At 43.1% G+C, this 22500-nt stretch overlaps 1 protein-coding gene across 8 annotated transcripts in view; it reads right to left on the minus strand.

Moving 5' to 3' along the window:
- The window catches only part of Eip63E (cyclin dependent kinase Eip63E), a 1395216-nt gene that overhangs the window by 1014768 nt on the left and 357948 nt on the right, over positions 1-22500 (minus strand). The gene's annotated exons all lie outside the window — the stretch shown is intronic.

Genomic DNA, 22500 nt, shown 5'->3' on the forward strand with positions numbered 1-22500 from the left:
ATTTATTTACTTATTTTATTATTATTTATATTATTATAATCTTTATTTGTCTGTTTATTTATTTATCATTATTATCATTTTTCCGCATCCGACCTAGTTTTGGACCAAAAGGTCTCCTGTCGATATGCTCCGCCTTTGTAATCCTTTGTTTTATGCAGTGAGCCATTCAAAGGAAAACAGTCACAAAGAATTCTTTTATGGTCACAGACCTCATCCCAAGGAGAATGTTGGTTATTTTATTTACTACACAATCATTACGTCACTCCTTAACAGCCTCCATGACTCTGTTTCTTCCGTGTGGCATCGTCTCTATGGACAGAGGCGCTGGATATCGGTGACGAAATCAAATCTGAGTCTAAGGAAGGTTCCTGGAACGTCCCCAAGACACCACAAGAACGGCCCTAAAAAGTCTCCCAAAAGGATAACGCCTTCACGTGTTTCGTTCTACCTAAAGGGGCATTTAGACGGTCAAACGGTTTGACAAACCCGGTTTGTCAAACAAGTGTTTGAAGTGATGTTTGACCGTGTGAATAGGGTACTTGGTTGTCAAACACGTTCGACAAACGTGTTTGACGACCAAATACACCATTCACACGGTCAAACATCACTTCAAACACTTGCCTGACAAACCGGGTTTGTCAAACTGTTCGACCGTGTAAATGGCCCTTAAGCCACTGTTTCCCAACCCTAGGAAGCGACCCCCAAGTGGGGTCGCCAAGCATTATTTCTGGGGTGGCCAGGACATATTGGATGCTAAGTTAATATCAAGCTTCCAAATTCATTTTGCTATAATAAAATTCAATGATGTCAACTTTGTCTTTTATAACTTTACATTACCTTTCTTACACATATATTCATTATATTGGTCCCCTACTTTTTACAGTCATCAACTAGTCATACATATTAACACATATACAAATAGATTAGTGGGGTCGCCTCATATCATGAGGATCAAATTGGGTTCGCCTGAAGAAACGGTTGGGAAACACTGAGTCTTAAAGCCAAACGATCTTATTAACCTTAATGCGCAGGACCTCATGTCTCGATTCACCTCAACACTGCCTTGACCCACACAGCTACAGTCAGGTCATCTTATCCTGCTTAGGGTTAGGACACCTCTGCCGAGGAAGAAGTTGGGGTAATGCAGATGCCATTGGCGATGATTACCAACCGGTCGCGTTTTTATAGCCCCCGGACGCCGACCTATAACTACCGTAAAAGACCGGGGCCCTCTCCTCTCTCTCCCCCATCAGGCACGGCGCTAAATCAATAGCAAGTATCGTTCGTGTTATCCCAGTTTTCGAGAGAAAGAGGGAGAGAGAGATAGAGATAGATAGATAGATAGATAGATAGAGAGAGAGACAGACACACAAAGACAAACACACACACACACACACACACACACACACACACACACACACACATAGAGAGAGAGAGAGAGAGAGAGAGAGAGAGAGAGAGAGAGAGAGAGAGAGAGACAGAGCGAAAGACACACGCGCGCGCGCATACACACACACACACACACACACACACACACACACACACAGAGAGAGAGAGAGAGAGAGAGAGAGAGAGAGAGAGAGAGAGAGAGAGAGAGAGAGAGAGAGAGAGACAGGGAGAGAGACAGAAAACACGCAGCTGTTGTGTCCTGGGTCGCATCTGGTAGAGGCGACACCCTTCCCAGGAACGGTCAAGAGGGGTTTGGGCGATAAAGCAAATAAAACAAGGAGGAGAAGGAGGAGGAGGAGGAGGAGGAGGAGTTTAGGAGGAGGAGGAAGAGGAGGAGCTGGAGGAGGAGGAGAGGAGGAAGAGGAGGAGTAGGAGGAGGAGGAGGAGGAGGAGGAGGAGGAGGGAGGAGGAGGAGGAGGAGGAGGAGGAGGAGGAGGAGGAGGAGGAGGGAGGAGGAGGAGCAGGAGCAGGAAGAGGAGGAGGAGGAGGAGGAGGAGGAGGAGGAGGAGGAGGAGGAGGAGGAGGAGGAGGAGGAGGCCTATGCCTGTGCGCGAGCATCTTGCACCATTACGGGATATGGGCGGTCAGAAGAGGTGATAAACGGAAGGAAAGTCGGGGGACGGGGTGACCCGTGCCAATATTGGGCCACCGGGCGTCCGCGTACCTTTGGGTGATTGTACACTCGTTCACTTACGTTCCATGTCAGGTGGGGAGGGGAACCTTTTTCGGGTACGTGGTTGTGTCGTTGACGAGACGAACGACCGAACGTGATCAATACATTGATGACCTAAATAGAGTATCAATACATCCAGGACGGATGACCTAACTATGTTATCAATAAATCCAAGGTTGAAGACTAATAAAGTCGTCAATACATCTAAGGTTGAAGATGAAGCGTGTCAGGACATAAGACAAAGTTATTTAACGTTTAATTCCAAATGATTCTTATATCTGGCTGTTGTTAGACAGAATAGAACCATTAAGGAAGACGCTTAGCTGTTGTGAGTTAAGCTAGAATCTTTAGTTACTTAACGTTCAACTCCAAAAGATTCTTATATCTGGCTGTTGTTAGACAGAATAGAACCATTAAGGAAGACGCTTAGCTGTTGTAAATTAAGCTAGAATCTTTAGTTACTTAACGTTTAATTCCAAAAGATTCTTATATCTGGCTGTTGTTAGACAGAATAGAACCATTAAGGAAGACGCTTAGCTGTTGTGAGTTAAGCTAGAATCTTTAGTTACTTAACGTTCAACTCCAAAAGATTCTTATATCTGGCTGTTGTTAGACAGAATAGAACCATTAAGGAAGACGCTTAGCTGTTGTGAGTTAAGCTAGAATCATTATTTAAGAATCAGTGTTATCTTCGTTCCCTAGGACACGTATAAGCCGATCAAAACCATAAATAATGTTATCATAACGATTGTCTGATTCTATAACACCACTTCGCCAAAGTAATCAGAATGAAGGTATTATGCATTAGACCAGTGGTTCCCAAACTGGGGGGTTAAATTAACCCCCTGGGGAGGGTAATTTAACAAAATCCCAGGGGTAATGAAGGGGGTGACCAAAAAAATGAAAATCAAGAAAACACTGCGGTACTCGGCATTAGGATTAACGTTAACTTAGTACGCAAAGTTGTAAAGCCAAAAAAAAATAAAAGTTTGGGAACCACTGCCTCAGACAAAACATCTATCTCCACGTGCTAAGCAACATTCATCACATCAAAATTGTCCCGCTGGTCTTGTCTTATAGCACACTGACGTTCCCTCTAATAAAACAACCCCTAAATGCCTACACTTAGCCTGTGGGCCTTGCTGTGATGGTGCTGTGTCATCCTGCATTGCTTCTGACCCAGGCGGTGGGTGGAGGTCAGGGATGGCCCCTAACCCACAAGGAGATAAGGTAGTATAGAAACAAGGAGTGGGATGGGTGGAAGTGGGATGGATGGAAGTGGGATGGATGGAAGTGGGATGGGTGAAAGTGGGATGGATGGAAGTGGGATGGGTGGAAGTGGGATGGATGGAAGTGGGATGGGTGGAAGTGGGATGGGTGGAAGTGGGATGGGTGGAAGTGGGATGGATGGAAGTGGGATGGGTGTGAGTGGGATGGGTGTGAGTGCGATGGGTAGGAGTGGGATGGATGGGAGTGGGATGGATGGGAGTGGGATGGATGGGAGTGGGATGGATGGGAGTGGGATGGATGGGAGTGGGATGGATGGGAGTTTGATGGGTGGAAGTGGGTAAATATCCTCATTGGTCACCTCCCTTACAAGAGGGAAGAAGCCTTTTGGTACACAGATGGACAGATAGATACAAATCTATATGCTCTGTTCACGAAAAAGAACTTAACAAGAGTATTTACACAAGAACACACTACATCTTTAGCGGAAGTAGCCCTATCGACACATACGGTGGTATTCTTAAAAAAACTTTCTTTATATAAATATTTCCTTATATAAATCTAATATAAATCCTTGGGAGGGAAAAAAATCCTTTTAAATACCAACGTAAGAATCTTACGGTGGTGTTCTTTAAAAAAAGAAAAGAAAAAAAATCCTTACATAAATTTTATATAAATCCCTGCAAGGGAAAGAATTTTTTTTTTTTTTTTTTAAGAATACCAAAGATAGGCTTCAACCTTCCCACCCCTCTCCCACTCCACAGAAAATGCGAACCACGCGATGCAGACGGAATAGAAAATAAAAAATTCTTTCTCACTTCCGAGGCGATACCAGGGAGTTTAATAAAATCGTTTGGCGGCAAAGTAACAGGTACCACCCGGTACGTACCGGCTGAAGCAACATGGAACACTCACGAAGACGGTAAATATGACAACACATAACCACGAACAAGATCTCACTTGGGTATGGAGGAAGTTTGATTTAGTCCTGTATTTCTTTGCGCTCAATTTTTCCTTTCTTTAGGATTATACACATAACATACATAATATGAAAACAGGATTACAAAATACATATGTACCGTACATATATATATGTATATATATATACATATATATATATATACATATATATAAATTTATATATATATATATATATATATATATATATATACATATATATAAATTTATATATATATATATATATATATGTGCGTGCGTGTGTGTGTGTGTGTGTGTGTGTGTGTGTGTGTGTGTGTGTGTGTGTGTGTGTGTGTGTGTGTGTGTGTGTGTGTGTGTGTGTGTGTGTGTGTGTGTGTGTGTGTAAATAAACGAGATCACAAGTAGGTAAAGTCGAATTACGAGTTTCGTTTTGTCTGTCGCCAGGTGGTTTAATTCTCCTGGGAAGGAAGAAGAACAAGTCAATAGAAAGATAAATAAACAAACAAGTAAATAACTAAACAAAATAAACAAATAAGATAAACGAAAATACAATATGAAAGAAAAAAATTGAAAAAGTCAATACGGAGCATGTACCTCACTTAAAGAATTTAAACATACAAAAAACGCCCCCACACAGAAACAGACACAGGAAAAAAAAAAATTGTAAATAAACAAGCAAAGCCATTCCTCCCCACTCCTCCCCCGCGTACGCAAACGAACGCACGCGGGCGCAAATGAACACACTCAGGCGTAGACGGCGAGGGGGAACGGTAGCGAGCGCCCGAGGCGATGGCGACTTCAGAGGGAGAAAGGGCGAGGGGCGCTGGGCGCCGGACGTAGGGCGCTGGAAGTGACAGGCAGCTGGATCCGGGGCGATCGAACAGCTGGGCGAGAGACGGAGGAAAAGTAGCACAGAAGAGTGAGGGGGCGAAGGGACAGCTGGACGATGAGAGCTGAAGAGGAATGCAGCTGGTCGAGGGACGTTAGAAGAACCATGCAGAGGCATGCAGCTGGTCGAGGGACGTTAGAAGAGCCATGCAGAGGCATGCAGCTGGTCGAGGGACGTTAGAAGAGCCATGCAGAGGCATGCAGCTGGTCGAGGGACGTTAGAAGAGCCATGCAGAGGCATGCAGCTGGTCGAGGGACGTTAGAAGAGCCATGCAGAGGCATGCAGCTGGTCGAGGGACGTTAGAAGAGCCATGCAGAGTCATGCAGCTGGACGAAGAGTGCTGCAGCCGGACGAGTGTCGGTGGAAGAAGCATTCAACGGGGCGAGAAGCGCTGGAAACCAATATATCTTAGGCTCTGGTGTTTGAGAGAGGTGCGCAGCTTGGCGAGTACTGGAAGACCCGTGCAGCTGGTCGACGGGGTCGCGCAAAGAGCCATGCAGCTGAGCAACGGACGAAGAATAACGAGATGAAACAGGACCGAGGAAGGGGCGAACCCTATTCAGTCGAATGCCGCTCAGGGTTCCGTCCAGACCATCAAGGTCTCTTGTGGGTAGTACACCACCCCACCCCACCCACACCCACACCCACACCCACACCCGTGGCTCCAGGTCTTCATAGATTCCCGTTGCCGCCCACGAAGCCGCAACACTTGTCTTCACCCTTGTAACAGTCACATGTTGTATTAACATTTTGTTTTCTAAATAATCCCAAACGATTCTGTCCAGCTTAAGCGAGGACCGAGGACAAGTAAGGCGTCTCATCCGACAGGAAGTTTGCTTTGAGCACCGGGCGTACACAAACCTGAGGACTCTTACTAGTGAGACGCCCGTGGTTTGACAGTCACATCGCGTTCGAGCTACCATAAGACTCCTTTCATCTGAGCGGGGGTGGCTTCAGGACAAAACGGGGTCTCAACAAACCAAGACCTCAATCTTATCACACCAGTAAGTGGTTACAGTTTTTTAATATTGTTCTAGTTAATATCACGATTTTAGAATTTTCTTCTAGTTAACATCACGCTTTCAGAATTTTGTTCTAGTTAACATCACGCCTTTAGAATTTTGTTCTAGTTAACATCACGCTTTTAGAATTTTGTTCTGGTTAACATCACGCTTTTAGAATTTTGTTCTGGTTAACATCACGCTTTTAGAATTTTGTTCTAGTTAACATCACGCTTTTAGAATTTTGTTCTAGTTAACATCACGTTTTTAGAATTTTGTTCTAGTTAACATCACGCTTTTAGAATTTTGTTCTAGTTAACATCACGCTTTTAGAATTATGTTCTCGTTAACATCATGCTTTTAGAATTTTGTTCTAGTTAACATCACGCTTTTGGAATTTTGTTCTAGTTAACATCACGTTTTTAGAATTTTGTTCTAGTTAACATCACGCTTTTAGAATTTTGTTCTGGTTAACATCACGCTTTTAGAATTTTGTTCTGGTTAACATCACGCTTTTAGAATTTTGTTCTGGTTAACATCACGCTTTTAGAATTTTGTTCTAGTTAACATCAAGCTTTTAGAATTTTGTTCTAGTTAACATCACGTTTTTAGAATTTTGTTCTAGTTAACATCACGCTTTTAGAATTTTGTTCTAGTTAACATCATGCTTTTAGAATGTTGTTCTAGTTAACATCACGCTTTTAGAATTTTGTTCTGGTTAACATCACGCTTTTAGAATTTTGTTCTAGTTAACATCACGCTTTTAGAATTTTGTTCTAGTTAACATCACGCTTTTAGAATTTTGTTCTGGTTAACATCACGCTTTTAGAATTTTGTTCTAGTTAACATCACGCTTTTAGAATTTTGTTCTGGTTAACATCACGCTTTTAGAATTTTGTTCTAGTTAACATCACGCTTTTAGAATTTTGTTCTAGTTAACATCACGCTTTTAGAATTTTGTTCTAGTTAACATCAAGCTTTTAGAATTTTGTTCTATTTAACATCACGCTTTTAGAATTTTGTTCTAGTTAACATCACGCTTTTAGAATTTTGTTCTAGTTAACATCACGCTTTTAGAATTTTGTTCTAGTTAACATCACGCTTTTAGAATTATGTTCTCGTTAACATCATGCTTTTAGAATGTTGTTCTAGTTAACATCACGCTTTTGGAATTTTGTTCTAGTTAACATCACGCTTTTAGAATTTTGTTCTAGTTAACATCACGCTTTTAGAATTTTGTTCTAGTTAACATCACGCTTTTAGAATTTTGTTCTAGTTAACATCACGCTTTTAGAATTTTGTTCTAGTTAACATCACGCTTTTAGAATTTTGTTCTAGTTAACATCACGCTTTTAGAATTTTGTTCTAGTTAACATCACGCTTTTAGAATTTTGTTCTAGTTAACATCACGCTTTTAGAATTTTGTTCTAGTTAACATCACGCTTTTAGAATTTTGTTCTAGTTAACATCACGCTTTTGAAATTTTGTTCTAGTTAACATCACGCTTTCAGAATTTTGTTCTAGTTAACATCACGCTTTTAGAATTTTGTTATAGCTAATATCACGCAATTCTCATTCAACTAACGGGTGTTCTTAAGTAAAAAGAACATTTTAACAAACCCAAACTCCCTTAAATGAGAGAGCCCGAGGTTGACATTGGCTAAATTAAATCTATAAGATCCGATAATTTTTATGACAGTCGCATGCAGGATTCGAACCCACTGCTTTCGGCCACCCGTAAGATTACCTTCACAGAGCTATATCAACCCAATGTAAAAAGAGATTTGGGAGGTTGATTCCACTGGGCATTTTCTCTCGTTGTCTCCTTCTGTGTCCATTCTCCATTTTCTTCCTCTTCCCTTTCCTCCTCTTCCCATTTTCTCTTGTGGCCTTCGTACCTTCCCTATTTTATCTAAAATATTCCTACATACATTTAGCATTTTTACTATACCGTTTTTGTTGCATTTAAACTCCCCTCCTCCTTCTCTCTTCAGGGTTGAACTTAATTTTTACTAAACCATTATCTCTACTATTTTCTCTTTCTCACTCAAAAAAGATTTCCTCTTCCGTCCTCTCTTTCCTTCCCCTTCTTCCTCCAGGCCCTCTCAACTCCTTTTTTAATGACCATTATTTGCACATTTCTTTTTCTTTTAATTCGTGTTTTCTTCCATCCCTCTCTTTGCTTCGGCGCGTTCATACCCCGCCTATCGCCGTCTTCCTGACTGCTTCTTTCCATCCACTTTCGCCCGCCTCACCGACAGCAGTGCTTCTTCATTCCTTCTAGCATAAGACGGGGATTCTATTTTCAGCTGGGGGGACGGAGAGGGGGGGTCGCCGAATTTATGAAGCGGACTTGCTGTGGATGTGCTGTGTCTTGCGACACTGTTTCTGACCCAGGGCAGTGGACAGGATGCAGGGATGACCCGTCATCCAGGAGGTGCCAAGATAAGAGGGGGGAGGGGAGTGGAATATATAGGAAATGGAATAGGTGGGAGTGGTTTCCATGCCTTTTTCATTTTGGCTACCCCCAATGTAGGGGGAAAAAGCCTTTGGTATATATATGTATGTATGTTAATCAAAACAAAATATACAAACCAGCCGCCGTAGTAAAGGGGTTAGGATTTTTCACCAAACCATTATCTCTACTATTTTCCCTTTCTCATTCAAAAACTATTTCTTCCTAATTGCTTCTTTCCATCCACCTCCGCCCACTTCACCGACAGTAGTGTTCCTTCATTTCTATTTTCAGTTGAAAAAATCTTCTGACGTTAACCAGAAAAAATATATATAAAGCAGTCACCGTAGTAAAAGAGAATGCAATCCGCAGACCCGCCACCCAGCTGTGTGTGTGTGTGTGTGTGTGTGTGTGTGTGTGTGTGTGTGTGTGTGTGTGTGTGTGTGTGTGTGTGTGTGTGTGTGTGTGTGTGTGTGTGTGTGTGTGTGTGTGTGTGTGAGGGGGGGAGGGAGGGAGGTTGTCACAAAAACTGCCGAAGGTTTCTACATACTCGTGTGTGAGCAAAGCCTTAAATGTTGACATTCATAACGTTAGACCAATCACAAGAGATAAAGGGCACAAATTCGAACTATGAAACAAATGCCAATAAGGAAATAACACGTTTTTTTCGATATAGCCACCCCCTTTGCACATATCAACACAAACGTCTACCCCTTCCAGCCAAGAGGAACTGATGATTGTGCTCAGGTTTTACAATGCTTTTGAAGAAACCCTCGTCTTCAAAGGGTTAAAGGGGTGACGTAATAGAATCAAACAAATGAATGAATGAATTCATAGATAAAAAAAGCAAATAATTAAACTGTACACAAATAGATAAATGGCTCTATGGTCAGTCACATATACAAAGTCAAAGCCCTTTGTTAACGTCAGTATGTACTGGTGACGTAATTGGAAGCGTGCCGGTTTCGCGCTCGCTTAGTTGTGGGTTCGAATCCCGAACTTCTCTTCAATTCCCAGCATTGACTGTTACCTGCCCAGACAGTCCAAACACAAAGGGCAATGGTGACGGCTTGGGACGCATCCACTCAGCGCCTCCTGGCGTTGGCTCCTCATAACCTTCATTCGCTACCGAAGAAAAACCATGAATTTCCCTGACATCCCCCGGCGTTAGCCACAACAAACAATTTGAGATGAACCTGAATAAAATCGTCAGGCTCTAGTCATAATATGACAAGTGTTTTAGGTACGAAAGAGGTTATGAAACACTGTCCTACATTGTTATTTTTAACACTGGGAACACGCAATCTCTATCACAAACTCTGAAACCAAAAATATCATCAAGAGAGTTCTCACTTCACTAAGCACTGATATCCATATCTTTCTGAGCCTTCGGGTCTTAATCTACATGAAATACTGTCCTACATTGTTATTTTCAACACTGGGAACGAGCCACCTCTATCACAAACTCTGAAACCAAGAATACCATCAAAAGGGTTCTCACTTCACTCAGCACTGCGATATCCATATCTTTCTGAGCCTTCGGGCCTTAATCTACCATGGATTACAAGGTACATAACGATGAGGGTTGCAAAATAAATAAACAAATAAACAGAAAACTATATACATGTATATACATGCATTAATCAACCAGTTGATTAACTGATTGATAAAAAGTAAGCAAAAACACACGGGGACTTGATATCAGAAGAGGATTCCATATACCTGAGACGGTTTCCTCTACCTGTTAAAGTGCTAAACTATACGTAATACGGTCTTTCACTGTACTACTATTACTCTATTCATTACACACTACACTCTTAGCACCGTGACCACAGACACCAACTCTCCTTGTCCTCAGACCCCCTCATTACCCTCGTCATTTCCTCGTCATCCTCGTCAAGACCACTCCATTCCCTTTAACGCTGCCTCCACTCCCCCTCCCCTCCCCTCCCCTCCCTTCCCCTCACCACCCTCCCTTCCCCTCCTTCCCTTTCCCCATGCCTGTCTAGTGCACCGGCCAGCCAGCAAACCGGCCGGCCGGTCCGTCCCCTCTTGCATATGGCTTATGAACCATTCCATATCCTTGTGCAATGCTTAACCCCTTCTGTACAGTGACGTACATATGTTTCGCTTCGATGAGGGGTAGTACAGGACGGGCTTCAGTCTGAACGAGGCCTTGATCGATCGAGACCCCTTTCAGGTTGAAGTGTGCTACCTCAACTGCATCATATTGCCTGTTTTTAACTTGAACGAAATCTACAAGTTACATCACCATGGTTAAGAGGATGAACAGAGTTGCATCTCTATCAACATACACACACGCGTGCGCGCACACACACACACACACACACACACACACACACACACACACACACACATGAATTTGAAGTTAGATATAATCAATCTGTGAGAGGCAGGACCCCACGGGAGTTGAGCCTTTCCTGTGTACTACAATTAGGCGAATACAAAAATAAACACACAGACACACTCGCACACAAGTGCATATATATATGATATATATATATATATATATGTATGTATGTATGTATGTATGTATGTATGTATGTATGTATGTATGTATGTATTGTTATGACTCAGGCTGGAAAGATACTTGTTAACTGTAAGGGCATACCGAGTGCCCAAGCCACAACAAAGTTAGAATGGGGTCATGAAAACGCATTAGACTATTGGTATGCCGAAAGACGGAGGACAGTGTTAACCATTTAATATTTCAGTATAAAATATAATCAAACAGAGACAATAACCAACCAAAATATAATCTTAATCTTAACACATAATATATACAGAAATAATGGGGAATGAGGGAATGAGATATGTAGTAGATTGATAAAGGATAAGACTGCAACCTGGAACATCGAGTCGTCCTTTGTCCAAACGATAATGCTTACAATCCAGAGGAGGCGGGGGCTGGCAGCTTAGTTAGAGACGAGTCACCTGAGTTTTGGGAATGCCTGGCTTATATAGTCGATCTAGGCTGACGCCTTGGCCAGTGATTGGCTGAGGACGGTTGCTTAGGCCGAACTGCCAAACAAGAGTACAAAAAATGTAATACAAAAGCAGCTCTTCCTCTCCTCCTACTACTCTCTTGCTATTCCTACCTCCTTTTTCCCCTGCTCCTCTCCTCCTCCTCCTCCGTAAGACAGGTGAGAAGAATAAGTAGGTTAAACTTGCCCGTTTTACAAGAACCTTTTGGTGCTGTTAAGATCAAGAGTCTCAAACAAGCCACCAATTGATTGAATATATTCCTTAATTCAATCTTCCACATCCGATGACCTCAGATTACCTAAACGCCATGAGTAGACGCTTAGGCCCAGTGAAAAAAGTGAAGAACGTATGCCAAGAGACGCTGAACAGCTACGACCGAAGCCCTACGCACTTTAGAGACTCTTGGTGAGAATCGAAGAGGCGTGCGAGACTCGTACCCACGATTAGGAACATGCGACTCCTCCACGCTTAGGCCAGGCGAGTTCGAAAGAAGTAAATCGACAGCAATTTGACTTCGGTGAGGCGTGTAATCAGATGGCGAAGGTCAACAAAGGCTATTTGGCTTCAAAAGCATTCAAAAGCTTCCGGAAGGATCAAAGTTGCCTCAATGAGCAAATGATGTCACTGTTGCAATCCAGAGGCTTTATTCTGGCTAGAGCCAGACGATTCTATTCCTCAGAGGGATGGAGAGGAGGGACACCGGATATGGACGAGTTAAGTTCGACGATGTTCAACAATGAGGCCACGGCGTCTGAAGTCTACAAAGGTCTGGACACGAGAATTACTGCCCGATTCTCCACACGAACGGTTACATCTAGGCTCTGTGTGTGTGTGTGTGTGTGTGTGTGTGTGTGTGTGTGTGTGTGTGTGTGTGTGTGTGTGTGTGTGTGTGTGTGTGTGTGTGTGTGTGTGTGTGTGTGTGTGTGTGTGTGTGTGTGTGTGTGTGTGTGTGTGTGTGAGAGAGAGAGAGAGAGAGAGAGAGAGAGAGAGAGAGAGAGAGAGAGAGAGAGAGAGAGAGGAAGGGAGGGAGGAGGAGGAGGAGGGGGAGGGGAGAGGGAGGGAGATGGAAGGGGAGAGGGGGAGGGGGAGAGGGAGAGGGGGAGACAAAGAGAGGGAGGGAGAGGGAGGGGGAGAGGGAGAGGGGGAGAAGAGGAGAGAGAGAGAGAGAGAGAGAGAGAGAGAGAGAGAGAGAGAGAGAGAGAGAGAGAGAGAGAGAGAGAGAGAGAGAGAGAGAGAGAGAGAGAGAGAGAGAGAGAGAGAGAGAGAGAGAGAGAGAGGGAGAGTTTGTAAGCCTTCGTAATATATATTCCTTAAAAGTTCTCTCCCCGTCTATACTTCATAGGGAGAGGCTTTTCCCAGCGTCTAACCCTAATCGCCTACTCTAAGCAGTTTCCCTAAATTTCCCTAACATGCTCCTCCTATATTCCTCCTCTCTTCTAGTTTACGTTAAAACCTTTTGTTACTAGATAAGAAAGGATGAACATTTCGAAAACAAAAAATATATAAGTTTTCTACTATTTTATACATCTATTTCGCTTTCTTAGTTTTCTTAATGTTTTGCACACGAGTAAACATGTTACGTGTTTCAGCTCTGGACAGTTTCTTCAACACAAAGAGTATTTTTCACTTAACCCACGTTGCTTAATACAACAGTCTACAGCTCCTACGACGGAAGGAAGCCGGGGCCATTTTCCTCACCGCAGAGGAACTACTGATGCTGTCTAGGTTCAAGAGGAACCGTGGGTCTAGGAAAGTACAAAGCCGAACTACCTCTTTGCGATCTCACGCGGTCGTTCGGTATCGATCTCTGTCTTTGATTTACAAGACGATCTTTCTATAATCATAACATATCATTTTACTAACCCAACAAAGTATTTTCATCATTACTGGGCAATACTGGACTTTGTATAATCATAAAATATTGCGCTGTCTTTATTTTTTGGGAGAAGGGAAGGGGAAAGCTACACATAAAAATCCATTTCAGACACGTGTCACTGAAATACGAGGTCTCATTTCAATATAGACGCTTGGAAAATTATACGAAATTCGATACTTATGAAAGACATAAAACGCCTATCCGCAATAGACCCAAGACATGTGGTGAAGGGCATGGTGTACCTTCATCAATGAAGTGCCGAGATAGAAGGTGTGATGTAAAGGCCCCTCTTTGTCGTGGATCTCGTGTCTGACGCGGCGTCCCTCCTTTTATGGGGAAGAAGGCCTTTGGTATATAAATAACACACATGAAAGAGAACGACGATACCAAAAACACGAGCTTATAACGCTTCACAATAAGACCTGAACAAATCGTGCTTAGCGCTGAATAAAAGTCCATATTTTTCTTGTATCATTCCTAATGAGTTTCTGCATACCTTAACTGAATAAAATCCTCCAGCATTAACCGGATAGGGGGGGTCGCCGATTTAATGAAGCGGCCTTGCTGTGGATGTGCTGTGTCTTGCGACACTGCTTCTGACCCAGGGCAGTGGAAAAGATGCAGGGATGACCCGTCATCCAGGATGTGCCTAGATAAGAGGGAGGGAAGAGGGCGGAGGGGAGTGGAATATGATAGGGATGGAATGGGTGGGAGTGGTTTCTATGCCTTTTCCTTTCTGGCTACCTCCCGTGTAAGGGGGAGGGGAAGCCTTTGTATATGTATGTATGTATGTATGTATGTATGTATGTATGTATGTATGTATGTATGTATTAACCAAAACAAAAGAAGTAAACAGTGCGTCATCATATTGACTGATCACATGTCAATCCATACTATTCTACTATTTCAAGTCATACAGAATCTACTCTTGCATCGCCTCTCTCATGCCTTTTCCTTTCTTGTTCTTATTTTTCTTTTTCTTTTATAATTCTTTTCTTTCGCATTTTCCTCCTCGCCTCAGCTTCACCTCATCTCGACTAATCCTCTCCTCTGAGATTTTCATCTTCTTGTCCTTAGTCTCCATTCAAGGGACCTCCTTAGCCTCATCCTCTTCCCACAAGCTTATCCCTCCTCCTCCTCCTCCTCCTCCTCCTCCTCCTCCTCCTCCTCCTCCTCCTCCTCCTCCTCCTCCTCCTCCTCCTCCTCCTCCTCCTCCTCCTCCTCCTCCTCCTCCTCCCCTCCTCCCCTTCCACCTCCTCCCCCTCGCTTCTGCCTCTGCCAGACTCTTCATATCTCGACCATGTTCTTCCCTATTCTCTCGAGACACTTTCTACCGATTTTCTTTACCCTAAGACCTAACGACTTCATTCAGTTTGAGAGACCTTACCGTAGCGGCAAGGACATTAATGTTGGATTTTTTTTTTTTTTTTTGGGGGGGGGCGAGTCGCCTTTCTTAATATTCTTCTTTCTTATGTCTTCTGCTTCCTTTACTTACTATTCCTTTCCACTTTCTCCCTACTCTGCCTCTTCTTCCCTCCATTCCCTCCCTCCTCCTGCTCACTACCGCCTGTTCCCTCCCTTCCTCCTTCCCTCCCTCCCTCCCTCCCTCCCTCCCTCCCTCCCTCCCTCCCTCTCTCCCTCACTCTCCTCCATTAGGCGTCTTCCCTCCTCTTGCCTTCCGCTTGGCAGCAGCAGCGGTCACAGCGGTGATGCAAGACACCGCGAAGGAAAGGGAAGGATGGGAATGAGGGTGGCGTGAGAGGAGGAAAAGAGGACAGGATGGGTAGGAAAAGAGCGGAGGGACAGAAATAGAGAGAAAGAGTGATGAGAAAGAGAGGAGGAGGAGGAAGGTAGGAAGAGAAGAAGGAAAAGAGCTGTATTTTTGTTGTTTTGTTGTACGTAGTTTTGTGTGTGTGTGTGTGTGTGTGTGTGTGTGTGTGTGTGTGTGTGTGTGTGTGTGTGTGTGTGTGTGTGTGTGTGTGTGTGAGAGAGAGAGAGAGAGAGAGAGAGAGAGAGAGAGAGAGAGAGAGAGAGAGAGAGAGAGAGAGAGAGAGAGAGAGAGAGAGAGAGAGAGAGAGAGAGAGAGAGAGAGGATGAGAAGCAGAATCCAGGAGATATTTGTATATCACCTGATATCATCCTTTCAGACTGAGCCACTTGTACGAGTTCCAATAGTTACGTAATTGGTGACGTCAGAATACCTTTTTTTATTTACTATACCCCTACTTATAATGTCTTGCTGCATATAAATATGATCAACATGTTAAGATAAGTTATACTGAAATGGCGCAGCGCATTCTCAGGTTCTGTCCTCTTGAGATATTTCTATGTTGAGGAGGGAAAGACGACGCGACTTGACGTCATAGCAACGGTTACTATTCCTTCCCGGCTGCAGCTGAGGTTTCCGCTTTCCAAACCTGATGATAATTCTTATTCCGGGTATCACTAACCTGTTATTTTCATCTTCGTGTTCCCTCCCCCACAACTTCACAACCTCACACCCATACATCCCGGCTCTTATCAGTGAAGGGATGATAGTGTATATGGCGTTGGGGGGGGGGGGGGATTGCATTTTATTTCTATTTTATTTTTATTTTATTTTTATTTTTTTTATGTCTGCTTCCAAGATTATCCTCTTACGTGGCACCCCGATGGGTTGTCTTGGAGTAAGGACGCACTCAACCATCAGCCCACCTCCGGTAATTAGTCACTGACTTGATGTTTATCCTGGCTGGCCAATTAGTGCCCCCATGACAAGTGAACAAGAAGAAAATATAAAGATGGGGAGACTTCTCTTGCCAGGTGTGAGGGGATGAAGACAGAGTTGTGGTTGAAGAACGAGAGGAAAGACAACAGATAAAATTGTGATCCTTTCAACCCTCACTCTCCTCGTTTCTTGGCCTGGGCTAACCCCCCCCCCCCGCCCCGTTGTCATAGTTTCTGTCTCCAAATCCATCTGTTGTCCAGTGACCTCCCTTGACCCAGCCCCCAATCCCTGTGACCCGTGCTTTGACCTGACGGCTACTCCGCCCGGTGTGTGACCATTCCTTTACCAGACGGCCGTCGGGGTCCTCCCTTCCCCTCGGCCATTCCGTGTCATTACACTTGGCTTACAATTCGGTCACTTTACCGGTTCCCCCTTCCTACGTTATGGCTCAACCATTCCCTTCTCGTCATTGAAGTTCTCTAATTCCCCCCCGAACCCTCTTCCCACCACAACCACCACCACCATCTCGTCCTTGTCCCTCGACGGACTCTGAGATCGGAGGGAGAGTCTGAGAGTCTCAAGCTTCTCCCATTCTCTCCGCCTTCCGCGTCCTTAGGTCTCTTACTCTGAATGATTCTCCTTTTGTACTTATCTTCACTGAACTCTCTCTCTCTTTCTCTCTTCACTTGACTTGTGTTCCCTCTTTCCCAGCTCTCTTCCTTCTTTCATCTTCGAGGAAACGCTTTCGCCTCGTTTATGAACCGGTTTTGATGTCTGGTTTATCTCCCGTTACCTACCATCATTCCGGTTTTTTTTCCTTCCATTATCAGAGTTCCTCTGGAACCCTTTTTCGTATTTAATTGGTCGTTTTCTTCTTCCTTTTCCTCCTAAGCTCTCTACACATCCGATTTTCTCCTCATGTCCTCTCTTCTCAATGCCAGGTCAGGTTTTTTTTTTTTTTTTTTTTTTTTTTTACATTTCAGCCTTCCTTCGCAGCTCCTGGGCACATACATGCATACTGGTTCATACGTACATACATACATACATACATACATACATACATACATACATACATACTGTACATACAGACATACATACAGACATACACCTTCCCGTGTGTGTATGTGCTTGCTCGTATTCAGAGAGTTGAATATTAAGTAACTGAATCAACTCAACACTACTTCGTTTCTTATTCATTCAAATGAAAGACTATTTACTTAGAAACTCTTAATGTTGTGGGTATATATCACCCACGTTTTGACGTGCATCTATGTGGGATTCACCATGGTCTTGGATCACGAGTTAGACTCGTGATCGACAGCTATTACCCTCCCGGAAGAGAGCTCAGAGCTCATATATAACCGATCTATGGGTAATGCTGTGACCTCACACGCACACACACACCCAACTCCTCGCCCACGAGTTGGAGTAACGACTCGCAGCACAGCGATACTGAAATTATTTCAGCCTTGGGCGGGATTCGAACCCGGACCGCCGTAGTGGCGGCCACGAATGCTAACACTACGCCGTCGAGTCGTGTGTCTGTGTCTTTGTGCGTGCATCGACCCGAATATATTCACGGATAGTGAGAAAAATTGGTAAGAGAAAAAATGAAAAAAAAATAAAATAAAAACAGGAAGACAAAAAATAAAAGGAGAAAGTAAAGAGATAATGAGAAGGAAATGGGAAAGAAATGCACAAAATATAAAGGAGACATTCCTAAAAAAAAAGTAAAGGCATAAAAGGGCCTGGGAGTTTTCCAACCAGTACCCTAAGGTTTGGGTCTTTTAATGTGCGTGGATGTGGCACAGATGAGAGTAAAAGGGAAGAGATAGGCAGTATTTTTTGAGAAGAAAGTTGGATGTGCTGGCTTTGAGTGAAACTAAAATAAAAGGGAAGTGCGAGTGAGTTTGGGAGTGTAGCTGGGAGGTACTCAGGAGTGAAGAGGGGACGAGGGAGAGAAGGGGTGGCTATACTAGTAAGTGAAGAGATAAGTAAGCGTGTAGTGGAGTGGAAGGAGGTTTCATCAAGGTTGATGTGGATGAAGGTGAAGCTGGGGAGATGTGGGTTTTTGTAAGCGCGTATGGGCCTGGTAATGAGAAGAGCGTAGAGGAAAGGGGAGCTTTTTGGGTAGATATGAGTACATAGAGGGATTAGGGAGAAATGTCAATGTAGTTGTATTGGGAGACCTTAATGCTAGGGTAGGAAACGAACCAATAGACGGAGTGATTGAGAAGTATGGAGTTCCAGGTAAAAATCGTAGTGGAGAATTGATGGTGGAGATGTGTCTTGAAAGAGAGTTGATGATAGCAAATACAGTGTTTAGGAAGAAAGTCAAGCATAAGTACACATGAGAGAGGGTGGTGAATGGAAGGGTGACAGATAGAGCGTTAATGGACTATATAGCGTAGACCAGGAGTATGGTAGGAAGAGTTAAGGATGTACATGTTCTAAGGGGAGAGAGTGGGGGAATATCAGATCATTTTCTGGTGGAAGGTAAATTGAGAGTGAATGAAGGAGACTGCAAGAGACCAAAAGACTTACACTGGGCACTTCCATGTCCATTACTACCTGTCATCCCCCATCCATAAAGGACACGGTTCGTTTGCTCTGCAAAGAAACCCATAGCTGCCAATTCTTTGCAGACAGGGGTACCAACCCTTCCAAGCGAGGACCCTGTACACACAGGTAAGTTTGCAAACGAATGTCCTGATATCCATAACATCCAATTTCACAGACGCCCCCCAACGTGGGGACGGCTGGCGATTTCAGAGTCCTCACACTGTCTACCCGGAGCTTTCGTATTCGTTCAGACGAACCCTAAAGACTAAAAATGGTCCCTTTGGTGGTGTCCCCTATACCTAAACATACTTCTAAAAATTTTCGTTCCAGAGTGCCTTGTGTATTATAACATATACGAGTTACTTTAAGATAAAATTGATCTTAATCTATCTATCCATTTATCTATTTGTTTGTTTACCTATCAATTTATATATTCATTGATCTGTTTATTCATTTAGTTGGTTAATCAGTTATCGATTTATTTAGTAAATGAAACTTCATCCACGCCAAAGCATCAAGAGGCTATATTTACTTACTTGGAGGGAAAGGGATTTTAGTCATTTGACAAACACAAGAAGCGTCTACAAAGGATTACAAAGGAGGAGCATGCCGACAGGAGACCTTTTGGTCTATACCTCAGTCCCTCTCCCCGTTTTCTCTCCAGAAAACGAACTCCAAAATAACCACCCTCAACACCAACGTACTCTCCGTTTTCTTTCTTTCTTACGTTAAGATGAAGACACTGGATAATTGGAACCTTGACCAATTGAAACCCGATTTTGTCCCAAGTCTGCTCCCCTTCAGCTGAATAAAAATGTCTGATTAGCATTCTTTTCTGAATGGAGGTTATTCTCCGAATCATAAGTCAATGCTGCGTGACTCTGGTCTGTATGGGTACTAATAAAGTTCCTAAAATATTGACAGCATAAAACACTATTACATATCTACCCTCTATAAGACTAGACAATTTTATCTAGTTGGTGACAACAAACAGTCCCAAATAAATAAATAAATAAATAAATAAATAAATAAATAAATAAATAAAAATAACTGGACCTCCCGTAGAGGTAAGAGTAGTCGACCCAAGTTCGATCCTTAGACTCGGACGTTCTTTAAGTCCCGTGATCCTCTCTCAGCGCACTCTTGCCCTAATCTGAATAAAATCCCCTGACGTCGGTCAGAACAGAATATGTAAAGTGCACCATCCTATCGAAGGAACAGGTCAGACTTATACCGATATGGGCAGTCTGCCCGTGAAGTGCGTTCTTTTTATAAAAAGGAAAAGGAAAACGGAAGTGGGTTGGATTTCGATCTCGACCAGGATCCCCAGACACACAGGGCAAAGGTGACGGGTCCGGCGGTAGCTGAGCGACTCCTGGTGTAAGCCCTTCATGTCAAAGTTGGGCAACAAACATCGACGAAAGCAATTACAACTTTCTCAATGCCGACATTCCTCGCCTGCTGATGTCGTCTGCGCTCATGTTGTTGTTGCTGCTGCTATTGCTGCAGTTGTTATTGATGTTGTTGATGTTGATATTGTTGTTGTTGTTATTGTTGTCGTTGTTGTTGTTGTTGTTGTTGTCGTTGTTGTTGTCGTTGTTGTTGTTGTTGTCGTTGTTGCTATTGTTGTTGTTGTTGTTGCTATTGTTGTTGTTGTTGTTGTTGTTGCTGTCGTTGTTGTTGTTGTCGTTGTTGCTATTGTTGTTGTTGATGTTGCTATTGTTGTCGTTGCTATTGTTGTTGATGTTATTGTTGTTGATGTTGTTATTGTTGTTGATGTTGCTATTATTGTTGTTGATGTTGTTATTGTTGTTGATGTTGATGTTGCTACTGTTGATGTTGATGTTGCTATTGTTGTTGATGATGTTGCAATTGTTGTTGATGTTGCTAATGTTGTCGTTTTTGCTATTGTTGTTGTTGTTATTGTCGTCATCGTCGTCGCTGTCCTTCTTGTAGCTGCTGTTGATGTTTTTGTTGTTGCTTAAGCTGGCGTTCCTGTGATACCGATGTTGTTGTACTTAGTGCCCACTACATTATCAAAGACCGCAATCCTCATCAGCTATCGCCGTTATCGTCAATGGTATCGTAGTTGTCGCAGCTCACAGTGCAACTGTTGTTGTTATCGATAGCATGATTGTTATTTTTCCTGACCACTAGAGTTGTTATTGTCAAATGCTATTGTTGTGTTTTTATGTTGATTGTTGATGGTGTTGACGATATTGCTACACATGTTGTTATTTTTTATCTTATATGTTTTTGTTCTTGATTATGTCGTTTTGATGTTGATCATGTTTTTATGCTGTTTATGATGTTGTTGCCACTGTTATTTTTTTCGATGCTGTTTATACACTTGTAAGTAGGCTACCCCCATCACCAAAGGCAATACAGTCATTTCCTCCCTTAAAGTTACAACTGACCTCATTCTTTACTTGAGAAACGAATAGACTCGTGCCAGCACTAAGCTGCAATGCCAAATCACGCTCTTATGTCACCATGTTTTACTGTACAGTGAAAGATTAATCAGTGGGAACCACAGAGACGAGTATACTCGTCTGGTGGGCCAAAGAATGTCAGTAGAAGTGAGTCCTGGCAATTAACGGGTTAAAGTCTTGTAAATCATCTTGAGTTCAGATATGTAAATATTCTTGTTTCAGAGCATAAAAATTTGTGACACTAATTGCCTTGAAATATTTTTGTGTGTACATGAATCAGTATCAATACCAAAATATCTATGGATATGTATACATATATACGAACATACATACATACATAGAGGGAAACATGACTTGTGTTTCACTGTGCGTGGAAGGAGAAGGAGAAGGAGAAGGAGGAGAAGAAGAAGAAGAAGAAGAAGAAGAAGAAGAAGAAGAAGAAGAAGAAGAAGAAGAAGAAGAAGAAGAAGAAGAAGAAGAAGAAGAAGAAGAAGAAGAAGAAGAAGAAGAAGAAGAAGAAGAAGAAGAAGAAGAAGAAGAAGAAGAAGAAGAAGAAGAAGAAGAAGAAGAAGAAGAAGAAGAAGAAGAAGAAGAAGAAGAAGAAGAAGAAGAAGAAGAAGAAGAAGAAGAAGAAGAAGAAGAAGAAGAAGAAGAAGGACAAGGAGAAGGACAAGGAGAAGGACAAGGAGAAGGACAAGGAGAAGGACAAGGAGAAGGACAAGGAGAAGGACAAGGAGAAGGACAAGGAGAAGGACAAGGAGAAGGAGAAGGAGAGGGAGAAGGAGAGGGAGAAGGAGAGGGAGAAGGACAAGGAGAAGGACAACAAGGAGAAGGAGAAGGAGAAGGATAAAAAGGAGAAGGAGAAGGAGAAGGAGAAGGAGAAAAAGAAATCTCTGCTATATGTTTGGTTGCAACACGTTGCAATGCAGGCGATGCAGTGGTTCGCTAAAACATTCGAGTTCCCCTCGATCGTGTGGGCGAGATGAAGGGCGTGGTGGAACATAAGGAGGAGGAGGAGGAGATGGAGGAGGAGATGGAGGAGGAGGTAAGGAGGAGGAGGTAGGGAGGAGGAGGATATGGTGGAGGTAAAGTGAAAGGTTAAGAACAAAAATAGGCAAAGATAAATCATGGGTTTACGTGCAAATGTTAGCCAACCACATGTAAACATATACACGCGCATATTTTCGTGCATGGGTTGTATATATGCAAGAACGCACTCGCTCGCATACACGCAGATGCACATACACAACCACACACACACACACACACACACACACACACACA

The sequence above is a fragment of the Oratosquilla oratoria genome, chromosome 5 (assembly GCF_046742065.1).
Source record: "Oratosquilla oratoria isolate Oo_2021 chromosome 5, ASM4674206v1, whole genome shotgun sequence".
NCBI classification, from domain to species: Eukaryota; Metazoa; Arthropoda; class Malacostraca; order Stomatopoda; family Squillidae; genus Oratosquilla; species Oratosquilla oratoria.